The following is a 12,606-nucleotide window of genomic DNA, read 5'->3' as shown; positions in this document are numbered from 1 at the left end:
TCTTTCTCTAAGTCCTCCACAGTGCACTGTGTTTTGATGTTGTTCTGACCTAAATCATTGTTATTTCAGCCTTGTCTTTTGCTGCTGCTGGGTCACAGAGTTTGATAATACTGGAATCCACATCAAATAAAAGTGGGATTTTGCCTTGGGACATTTACAAAGGGTCTGCCGCTACTTAAAATGCATCACTGGAAGCATGTCATCTTTTCTTATTAGCAGGGGATGCCTAAAACCATAACAAAAAAGCTTCCAAAAATAACAATAAATGTTATTTTAGTTTCCTTGTCTTGTATCTTTTACTTCAACATGTCAAAAAAAATTAGATTGAGTGCAAGGTCATTAATCCTAAACTTGCTCTTTTGAACAAAAACTACAATGAAAAGATAAAATTTTAAAGTTGAAAATGCACAGAAAAGCAAGTTCTTACATCCAAACATACTTGTTATCTATAGATAGAATAAGGATAGCTATGAAGGAACAAGAGAAGATCCTCAAGTGAAAGGATCGGTCCCCAGAGACCAAGGCTATGGTACTTATTCTATGGTACTCCCAGTTACTAGGTACAGAATTGAAAACTGGACAGCAAAGAAAGCCAATAGGGGGAAAAACTGGTGCTAGATCCACCTGAAAGACAAATAAATGGATGCTAAATCAAATTAAGGCTGAATTCTCTCTAGAAGCAAAAATGACTAAATTGAGGTTAGTGTACTTTGGGCATATCATGAGAAGACGAGACATACTGGAAAAGACAATAATGCTGGGCAAAATGAAAAGCAATAGGAAATGAGGAAGGCCAAACATGAGCTGAATTTTTCAATAAAGGAAGCAATGACCTTCAGTTTGCAAAACTTGAGCAAGATTGCTAATGATAGAATCTTTTGGAGGTCACAGAGTAGCCATAAGTTAGAAGCAAAACAACACAAAGAGCTATACACTTATCTGACCAACAGGAAGTTAAAACCATCACAGATACGTACATGTGTAGACATATGGACAAACATGTGATGCAGTTCTCCTGATAATATACCACCGGAGAATGCATTATACCATTATCTGCCCATAAAAAAACAAAACCTGGATTCTAATCAGTGGTGACATTCCACCTGCATAAGCCTTCTACCGCTAGCAGAAATTCTGTTTTGACCCTCAAGTGTCAGATTGAACATTTTAAAAATCTGCTTACATAAATCAAGGTATTCAATAACCTGTTATGACTTTAATAGGATATGTGGGCAATGTATGACCCCTCCTGATGTTACGTATGTATGTATGTACGTATGTACATATGCACGTATGCACATACGTATGCACATATGCATGTACGTATGCACGTATGTATGTATGTATGTACGTATGCACGTATGCACGTACGTATGCACGTACGTATGTACGTATGTATGTATGTAGTATGTATGTATGTACGTACGTACATACGTACGCACGCACGTACGCACGCACGCATTCAGTTTTTATACCACCCATCTGGCTGAGGGCCACTCTAGGCAGTTTACAATAAACACAGCAAAAATATAATTAAAATACCAATTTGACAGGACATAAAATAAAAATAATAAAATATGATTATACAATACAATCAAAAGCATTAAAATACATTTACAGAATGTTACTGGAATACAACTCCCATCATTCCTCACCAATGAGCAGGGATGTTGGCAAGTCTTCGGGTCTGAGTCCCTAGTCCAAATATTTGGTACCAAGTCCTGAGTCCCAAGCCCCAAGTCTGAGTCCCTATAAAAACAACATTTTTCCTCAGAAAAAAGGGAGAGGAGTTTGGGTTTTGTGTGCGGCAGGTCTTTTGTGAACCAGCCACTTCTGGTCCCATCTGCCATGCCTGCCTTGCCTTCCCTCATCTCTCCACTCCGCAACCTCTCAAAAAGTCTTCCTCCCTTTTGCTACTTCCTCCTCCACCATTTGCCACCATCTGCCTGCCTCACCTGCATCTTCTGTTAAGCATTTCAAAGCTTCATCCGAGTTTACAGTGTCTTTCATTAAAAGAATTTTTAAAAACCAGTCTAAGTTGGAAATTGAGACTGATTCATTGAAAAAAAAAACACAACCCAAATCAAGTCTGAGTTGAGTCGCCAATGCAACCTACGTCCAACTCAACAGCGAGTCACATGACTCAAGTCCCCATCCCTGCCACTGGCTATTTTAGTGAAGGCTTCTTGAGTTGTAGCCCTACAGCAAACATCAGGAGGCCCACAAATGGCCCACTTTTGTTTTATGTTAAGCACAGGACCTCAGATGCAAACAGTTGCCATAGGATAGCAGACCCTTACAGTATCTCAGTGAGTATCTTTCTATCCAAAACAAAATACAGGAGGAAGGCTAAATAAACAACTTTTTAAAAAATTAGTAAAGTGCAAAACCTCAGGTACACAGTGAACTCTTTCCCCAGAAACACCCAAAATGCCAGTCATTACATGTTCATGTTATCTCTTTATTACGCTTTTCTATCATGCATCCTTTTAAAACCTCAGAGCAACTTTCATGCCACTTGTAGGTAGTTTTCCATCCATGCCCTCAACAGACTAATACAGTACCTGCTTAGCACCAGATACTTTCAGATACCTCTGGACTCTGCTATCTGATCTAATCTGCTTCAGACAGTTTATTATTATGATAAAGCCAAATGCCCTTCCTTGCCTATCCTAAATATTTATTTACAGTGGTGCCTCGCATAGTGAGGTTAATCCGTTCCGGATTAACCTTCGCTATGCTGGAGCATCGCTGAACGGGGCAGCGATTTCCATTGGAACGCATTAAACATTGTTTAATGCGTTCCAAATAGGCCAAATACTCCCCGTTCAGCGAAGCTTCAGGATGGCCGGCAGCCATTTTCGCGCCGTCGCCTCGCTTAACGAGGGCGCGAAAACGCTGCGCGCGGCCATTTTAGGCCATTTCCCGGCTTCCGGCGGCCATTTTGGCCGCTGAACAGCTGATCGGCGGGGGTCGTTTTGCGAAGATCGGTAAGCGAAACACTTACCGGGCTTCGCAAAGCGAATTGTGCCCCATAAGAAAAACGTTGTGCGATCGCATTAGCGATCCAAAAAAACGGATCGCTATGCGATTTCATCGTTATACGGTGCGCTCGTTAAGCGAGGCACCACTGTATTTCTATCATCCCTTGATTTCTACTGAATTTCCAAGTTAAAATATTTATGGTGGTAACGCCCTGTAAAGAAATGGCATAAGCTTCTTAGGCATCTACAACTGTTTTAGTCACCTGTTTGATTTCTGTGTTTTCTGTTCAAATTATACAATCTTTGAAGCTAAACTAACTGTCTAAAAAAAGTTGACCAATCCAAGTCAAACAAACAGAATTAATTAAAAAAAAACTGTCAAAAAGGTTCTGACCACTTATTTCCCCTTTGTAAATATCCTTGGTCTGTACCACAGATCTTCCATTCCATTCTGGCTAATTAAGACTTCTGGGCAAGAATGTATATTTTATATCTTGCATATAAGAATATTGTAGAAGTATGGATATATATGAGAGCCTGGAATGTTATATTTTAAAAGGAATTTCTTGTGTTACTCACTAGATCTTGGCAGCTGGATTCCCATTACCATCGCTTCCATCATGCAAATAATTAGTTGCACTGTATATTTTTAATATGTTCTGTTGTCCTAACTAGCGGCTCAGAAAAATATAGGGAAATATTCTTTAGTTCCCTCTAGTGGCCACTTCTGAGAGTGCACCTCAAAAATATATAACTACTGTACAGAAGACAAATTCTAGGAATATTTTCCTTGCCGATTAAGATTGATTAGAGAATGCGAAAAAACCTAAAAAATTCATGCCATTAAAATTAATTTTTGAAAATAGCTAACTATTGATCATTACACCTAATATAGGTCTTTTACTTTTATCACTGTTAGTTTATTACTTGTTATCCCAAAAGTAATTTGTTACAGACATTGCTGTTAACTAGTGAATTCCAAGCTCTGGTTTTGAGCAAGAGAAGGTGGTCCAATTCATTGTTCTAACAAGTTTGTTCATATTTTTTCTGCCTCCGAAGTAAGATGAGTATGTTTTCCGAGAAAATAAACTTAGAAACTTTGAAAACAACACAAAGGCCAGCACAACCTGATAATGACAGATTAGATGGGATGAAGAACCAGCAGCAAAAAAAGCTGTTAAAACTTCATCACCCGCAAGCATGACCGTCATCGGTCAAATGTCAAACCTTTATAGAGTTCCTTTGAAGTCTTAACGATTATAACTGTGGTGAGTTATTTGCAGAGCAATATGCGGTGCTATACTACTACATTTATGACAATAAAATGCTGATTCATCTTTACCCGGTAATTTGTCATTGACTATGGGTTATGATTTATCTGAAAGGATATCAGGATCTTCTCCTCAGCATCAGCATCATTCTGAGTCAGTGGGATGACAGGCTCACTTTCCACACCAAATCAAAGCTGAGCAGCACTGTTGTGAGTTAGTTTGAATTGCTTCAGCATACTCTTTTTTAAAAAATAAGATCAGAAAACATACAGGGAGTCCAAATCATCAGAAACTGTATCTCCATTCAAAAATGTCATTGTAAACCGCCCAGAGTCGCCTTGGCAGCCAGATAGGCAGTATATAAATTAAATAAATAAATAAATAAAACTGAGCACTTATTTTTCTCAATGATAGAAAAAATGTGCAACGCCTGAACAAATCTGTCGTTCCAAAAAGAAAGTTTTTGTTACCAGCAAATCTCACAAATAATGGGGTCATCCTGTGTGTCTTCTTTTACTGTAGCTAATTCTCAGTATATTTAGTGGCAGATTCTCCCAAAATATTTGCAAAAGCCAATGTCTCTTTCTTATACAAGTGGTGCCCCGCTTGACGATTACCCCGGTAGACAACGAATCCGCTTTATGATGAGGTTTTTGTGATTGCTATTGCGATCGCAAAATGATGTTTAAATGGGGAAAAATCGCTTTACAACTATCGGTTCCCTGCTTCGGGAACCTATTCTTCGCTAAATGACGATTTTAAAACAGCTGATTGGCAGCTCTCAAAGTGGCCACCCACTGTGCAAAATGGCTCCCCGCTGTGTTTAGGACAGATTCCTTGCTTAACAGGCACCGGAAAATGGCTGCCCTATGGAGGATCTTCGCTCCATGATGAGGTATTTCGCCCACTGGAACACAATGAACCGGTTTTCAATGCATTTCAATGGATTTTTTACTTTCGCTTGACAACAATTTCATTCTACAGTGATTTTGCTGGAATGGATTATCGTTGTCAAGCGAGGCACCACTGTACTTGAATAGGTACACTTCTATTCAGGCCAACCGCTACCCCACTCCTCTCAGTTCCCTCAATATATCTCACCCATTAACATACGTCCCCTGTGTTACCCATAATGGGTATGGCGAACCAACAAAAGTAGAACTGTTTTTTAGCAGTCTTTTGTTTTCTTACTACTCTTCTCTCAGGAATTTTAAACATCTGATGAGCATTGACTTTGTCCAAAAAAGATAGGAAGCATCACAGGTGGTCCTCACATGGATCAAGCAGGCTGCATACAGCCTTAACTGCAAAAAGATAGCGGTTGCTAAAATCCGTAGTTTAACATTTCCTTCACCTCACTCCACCCTGCCACAAGTGTCCTGTCTGTGTGGAGGCAGAAAGTGTATCAAGATATACTAGCAGATTTCCAGAAGATTTGCAGTAGTCAACAAGAATGTATGACTCCCAACAACAGAAACAGCAAAATACTCCTACTTCCACAATGATACCACTGAAACGAAGCAAGCATAGGGTAAACAGGAGCAGATTTTTCTGCAGAAGACCCATGATTTTCTATCAGCTGAGATACTGAAAAAAAGCTCCTTGGCTCAGAACTCTGTGATTCCAAAGTCTTTATCTTTTACATCAAGCTCCTGTTGGTGGTTCTCCCAGCTCTGGGGGGCGGGAAATCCTGAAATCCTGAAGTGTGCCCACCCTTGGCTTGGGGTGCTGTCGTAACTTTTGAATAAACAACATCTGGTGTCAGCTGTGTTTAAATTACACCACACAGAGCACAATGCTATATACAGCCTCAAACACAATGACAAAACCATCATCAAAGAGGCAGATAAGTGTGGCGCAGTGGTTGTCATGGACAAATCGAGGTACACACAGGAAGCGGAGAGAGAATTGTTTAAGTCTAAATTTTACTAGCTCTAAACTACAGACACAACTGCCAAATAGCAAAAGGAATTATAAAACTTTAATTTTTAAAAAATATACATGAATAAATCATGAAAATATACATGAATAAATCCTAATTAACACATCACAATAACCTCAACAAGCCACTTTCTACCTGCTACCAAAAACACACAAACTGGGGAACCCTGGTAGATTTATGCAGGTTTTCCATGATATTTCTTTAACAAGCAGCCAAACCTCAAAATCCAGAATATTTGTACTTGCTCAGCTACTTGTAATTAAGACTTATATCAAGGAAAGGCAAATTTCAAAAGGATAGCTATACTAATCTCCTGCACCAAAAACCAAAATATGCCTTACAGTTGAGCCTGGAAAAGTTACTTTTTAAAGTCTACAACTCCCAAAATCTTAATAGTTTACAGTAGCTTTCATGAGCTTACTCTGGATCAAATTAGACAATGGTCAGAATCCTATTGTTAGTCCTACTGAATCACTCATCAGAAACCTGTTAGTTATGCAAGCTAGTGTACGTAACTCCAGCAGCATAACTTTCAGCAGTGAATTGCAGCAAGCTAACAGGCTTGTGTAGGCAGTTGCTATTGCCCATATTGACTCAATGTGTGATAGCAAATAGCTAACTGCTTTCATAATTCATGACAATTTGACAAAGTAATGATGGAGTGATGCCAACTAGACATGGGCACGAACTACCGGTTTGGCAGTCCATGCTGGTGTTCAGTGCTTCAAAGCCCTGCCTCCTCTGGCAGGGGCCCACTCGAAGGCAGCAGACTAGCTTCCCTGCCCTGCCTCCCCCAGCAGTTGACTCTCACTGGGTGCCTGGGAGGCAGGGCTTTGACCTGGAGCACAGTTCTGTTAAGAAAGTGTTAAGAAAGTGCATGGAGAACCTTTACTTTTAAGAACAAAGTATAAACATTTCTAACGGTAACCTATCATGGTTTCTGGCTGGAAATTAGAAGCAAAACGTAGCAGCAGAGACTCCAGGAAGAGAAAGGAGAGTGAGTACAGTACTCACACCTCCACCTCATTCCACAGGACCTCCAGTGTAGATTCTGCCCTGCCTTGATCCCTTAAAACCTGTGCCACAATAAGTAGGTTAGTCTTTTAGATGCTATAAAAATTGTTGCTTTTACTTCCAAGTAAATATACTTCAAAGGCATGTTGAGTGGGTAACTCATATCAAATGAGAGAACGGCAAAAGAAGAAAAGGAATAAGAAAAGTGAAGATGAACTTCCTTCTTATTTTCTGCATGACAAGTCCATCCATTGTTCTCCTAACATTCAGTTACCATTATTTTGAGGAGCTGACATGGATACACATGTGAACTTTCCTAGACAACTGACTGAGTAAACCTAAATAAACCTTTTGAAATAATGGACTTTGGGGGGAGGAAGCAGGGGAGAAAAGGGTGAAAGAGTGAATCTACCCCGTGTGGTTTATTGACACGTTCAACCATGTTTTAATTAACTTGTCCTATTAGAATTACAGAACCATGCAGCTAGTTTTGGAATGTGCACAGGACACCATATAACAAAAATGATTTTAAAGAGAGAGCAGCAGATGTACACAAAAGTCACCTGCTGGATCATATGCACTTTAACACATGCTTAACATTGGCTGAACTAGGCTTGACTTTTTTCCCCATCTTGTCCATTCTCCAAAATTCAGGTTGATGCACACTGTGTGTTAATTCCTGTTTATTCTCCTCACACCAGCACTGTACCAAAGATTAGATAAATACCGAATGTGTTCCTTACATCATGTGAACTATAGTACAAAATTAAGCTTTGCTTTTGTTTTCGGCTTTGGAACAGTTGTAAATTAAGCCTAATCCCATTTTCCCTCTCTCTCCTGAGGGATTTCTTTAAATATCAATAGCTCACACTGGCTCCACAGTCTTTTTCTGATGTCTGGCAGTTTAAGATTCACATCAGTTCTTCACAAACTGAGAGTTCAGGGTGAGTCATCATGTCCAGAGCAGTAGCGGCTCCTCTTCTCTCAGGGACAAACAGAACCCAGCTATTCATTCTCTGACCAAACAAAGCAAGAGAACAATATTGTCAGCAGACCTACAAGGCAAGTCACTTCTCCCTTTCTTTACTAACCTTCCCAGCAGATTAGCTGAGAAGCCTGTCCCGTTCCAACCCCCTGCTTCCAATCTGAGCTTTATCCAAAACACTGCCAAAGCTACCTTGGTCATTTGATAAGAAGACTATTTGGGTGGGTACAACACAGTACAAACATGTAGGGTAGGTTCCTAACAATAGCAATAAATCAATGATTTTAAAGTACATTTCCAACAACTCTTACTTCATGGAGGAATGCTTTGTATATTCAGACATCCATGACAATTGTGTCTGCACCGAGGAAATCAGCCAGAATGGTTAATGTGGAAATTCCACCACATCGAAACTATCATGGTAAGGAATTGTTGATTTTAATAGACTTTTATAACACACACAATGGCTAGCAATTAATCAAGCAAACCTCTCCATTACTAACTTCTTCCAAATCCAAAGGTAATTTTAGCCTAATTAATCACAACAAAGATAAAAAGGGCATAGACACAAAATGTGACATGCCTAAGAGGTGACTTAAATATATAGCTTATCTTTTGTAGTTACCTCAGAAATCATTTCAGAAATTTAGAATTTAAGATGAGCAGACGGTGCATGATAATGACAAACATGACAGAACTGGTATTGCTGTTATTTCCACAGAATGGTCAAGTGTCGTGATATTATACATTTCTGTTATTGTTTATTTAAATCATTTATCATATTTCTGCACCACAGTTATAGAATTTGCCATACATTAAAACTACTATGCAACAGATTAAGACAATTTAAAAAAGCAAATCAAAAATATTCCTCAAAAACCGATCATAACATTCTCTAAAGTGCACAAGAAATACAAAAGAACACGCCCCTCCTTCTATAATAATATTAATTGCATGCCGTCAAGGCTTTTCTATGTAGAGAGTGCTCATAAGTGGTTTATCATTCCCTTCTTCTGGGAACATCCTGGGACTGTACAGCTTGCCCACAGACACAGAGGCTGGATCTACTTGCAGGAGGCACTGTGGAGAATCGAACTCTCAACCTCTGGCTCCACAGTCAGATACTTAAACCACTGAGCTATCCAACCATCTCCCTACCCCTAAGGGAGGACCATTTAAATTTCAACATGGGGGAATAGTGAATGAAGGGACAAGGAAAGATAATGTGATTGCTGAAATTGTGCGTATTCAAGTATCATTATGGTATGGAATACTCTGTACTAATAAATCATAGAAGTGACATCATTTCTTTAAAAATAATTTGATCAAATGTAGGTCTCAAACAACCATCCTAGTCCTCTCCTTTGCAGTAATCTAAAATCACCAACATGTTCTGACCCTCCTGATAATCCCAACAAAACAGGATGTGATGCTAATCATGTGGATAATGTAGCAGCAGCAATAGCAGATGTTAGTGAAGACTGAAATAACTGACAGTTTTGAATATTTTACTACCTGTTGAGGACATAATACCACATAATGGCCAGAATCTTATTAGTGATCTAGGCTAATGAAATGGAAACGACGTGAGTTGCAGTAGCACATTGCTGCTCCTCTAAAAGGTACCCGTTTCGTTCTTGGACATGTGTTAAATCACCCATTCAGACATGTGTCCAAGAACGCAACCAGCGCTTTGTCAATGACGGGCTGCTGAAACTTATGCAATTTGTCTTATGTAAGCCTAAACTGCCAACAAAATTTTAGCCAACATATTGTCATGCTATATGGTACGAGACACCAAGCTTTACAGCAGCAGCAATAACAACAAAAGCAAAAGAAAAGATATATTGGACATGTCATTCTAATATGGGCCAAAAACTTCATCAGAAAACCAATGACCCTCTCTAATTCTAAAGCCCTTGGCAAATACTGTATTACTGGTAAATATTTCTGGTAACTTCCAGATCTTTGCAAAAGGACCACAGAGCTCAAGAGTATACCTGTTTCCCAATGATGACTGGCAACATTTTAACCAAGCTCCACAGGTCATCAGTGTTCACGTTAATTGGTGTGGAGGGGGCGGGGGAGAGGTAAAAAAAAAACATACAGTACCAGAAACCATACTCATCAGCAGTAATATGATTTATGGAGTTATATGACTTATCAACCTGCACTAACAAAGTTGAAGAAGTTCCACCTTTTTCTCGTTCCAGTTGTGATGAGAAAGTTAAGACTGATCGATTTTATGTACGCTTACTTGAAAGTGAGCGTGGATTGCACCACACAAAAAAAGCAGCGACAACAAGTTCATTAACCTGCCTCGAACAATCCCGGACAGGTAAGAAAGACGGACTTTCTATAGAAATCACCTCTACTCCGAACATTATTCTTCAACGTCCGCATAATTTCTGAACGGTAACTACTGCAAACTACAAACAAAAGCAGTCGTTCCTCGCAACTACAGAACAGGAACTCCGAGCGCGCCCCTCTTTGAGAATCCGCTCCTCTGAAACCCATCGGGCTGTTGTGAGTTACCACAGCCAGGAGGGACTCAGACGGCTCAAGGCCACCTTCCATCCCGTAACAACTTCTGGTCAAATTTTAAAACACCAAATCAGGAACGCCGAGATGGGCCGAAGTCTGCAGTTCTTAATTACCGGGGGTGGGGGTGGGGGGAGGAGAATCCTCCTCGTTTCGGCCCCTCCGAAGAACTTTCCTCCACGCGTAACCCGCTTCTGACGTTGTGAAAAACCTTTCATGCCCCAGCGAATTGTCTCCGGAATTCAGACGTTCAAACAAGCCAGAAGCCGCCTCGCTTACCTTCTTCTCACCCCCTCCCTTGGGTCTGGTGGCGGGGGGGGGCGGCGCCTTTGCCGCAGGAATGCCGCGCTCTTGGCAGCGAGAGGAACTTAGCGCCGCGCGCCGCTCATTGCCCGGGCGCTTCTCCTCCGCCGCCGCCGAGCTCTTCGCGAGGCCAAGAGTGAAGAAACGTACAATATTTGGGTTTTTTCCCCACAGACGCGCGGGCTGGTGTCCTTGCGAGACTGGCGCTCGCAGCCAGTGTGCGCCGGGGGGGGGGGGGCTGCCCGCAGCAAAGGCAGGCAGCGGCGAAGGGCGGGGAGGAGAGGCCAAGCCCCGTGAGGCGGGCACCAGTCCGCGGAGAGTGATTTATTTACTGCTTCCCCCGCCCCACTCCACCCCCTGCGTCTCGGGCTCATTCAGGCGGGAGCGGAGAGACCCCCTGACCTCCTGTGCCCTTGATCTTTTTTTTAAAAGAACTTTCCTCCAGTTCCTCATATCATTCCTTCTATCTCTCCGGTGAGATAACTTACACCCCTCCCTTAAAATATATATATATAATTACAGTATCTATGCGTTTTTCGACTAATTCAGGCTAGGCTGCAGTCCAGTCTAATATCATGAGGAGAAGGGCAAAGAGATGTGGCAGTGCTCCCCCCCCCCGCCGCACCCCACTTATTAGATAGCTAGAGACTCTCTTACCGCAGTGTGTGTGGTTTTTTTTTATGCCAAAAGGTATTCACTCAGCCAGCCAAAGGGGCGCATACCAGCAAATAAGCATGCTTAATTAAAACAGTAGGTGACTGAAAGTAATAAACAAGCTTAAGGTCGCCCTCATTAGATTAAGGAAAAGGGCAATTCATGTGACCCACCCCTATACTGGCTACCTCCATTGGTTATATTACAGCCACAACCCAAAGTAGGGCCACCTTTGCCATTAGACAAACTTAAGCGATACGTCAACAAAAAGCAGATTTGGGGATGTTATTGTTGTGTGTCAAGTCATTTCAGCCTTAAAGATTTTTTTACAGCTATGTGAGGTGTTTAAGGAATGGTTTATCATTGCTAACCTCACTGAATTTGCATAGCCAGGCAAGGATTTGAACTCAGGCCTCCTCGTCCATAACCCAAAACTCTGTCCACTGCACCACATTGGCTCTCAGAGGTGACTATTATTAGAAAACAACTACAGTAATTGCCAACCACTTCTGTTAACTGTGATTTGTTGTTGTGTCTCAACAAGGGTTAACAACTACTAACAAGAAAAGTCAGGATCAACAGCCACAGTTGAAAAGTGGAAAGGTTCCCCCCCCCATTAGATGCAGAGAGAGGATTGCCTCAAAGAGCACAGGGCCAGGAGTGGAGAATTCACTGCTATCCCACCCCTGGGAGTGTCTTGTTCATGTAGATGAGCACTTCCCAACCTTGGATCCCCATGTCCTCGTGGACTAAAACTCCCATATGCCTTCATCACTAGCTGTGCTAGCCAGGATTTCTGGGAGTTGCAGTCCAAGGACATCTGGGAACCCAAGCTTGGGAAGCACTGCATAGACAACTACCATTGATGGGAGGACCTTTCGGAGCCAGACATTTGTGGATTAGCTGATTCTA

General features: G+C 41.3%; 1 protein-coding gene across 6 annotated transcripts in view; it reads right to left on the bottom strand.

Moving 5' to 3' along the window:
* Positions 1-12,606, bottom strand: part of BCAR3 (BCAR3 adaptor protein, NSP family member) — a 193,659-nt gene that overhangs the window by 95,312 nt on the left and 85,741 nt on the right. Inside the window, exon 1 of one of the 6 annotated variants that reach the window (XM_078391782.1) lies at positions 11,017-11,272. The exons of 4 other annotated variants lie outside the window; for them this stretch is intronic. The gene's annotated coding sequence lies outside the window, so the exon portion shown is untranslated. Of the gene's footprint in view, positions 1-11,016; positions 11,273-12,606 lie in introns of those variants that run through there. One more of the 6 variants, XM_020788651.3, reaches the window with a different exon arrangement.

This window comes from Pogona vitticeps, chromosome 4, assembly GCF_051106095.1.
Source record: "Pogona vitticeps strain Pit_001003342236 chromosome 4, PviZW2.1, whole genome shotgun sequence".
NCBI lineage: Eukaryota > Metazoa > Chordata > Lepidosauria > Squamata > Agamidae > Pogona > Pogona vitticeps.
Note: the sequence above shows the minus strand (reverse complement) of the source record. Positions and strands in the feature narration are given on the sequence as shown.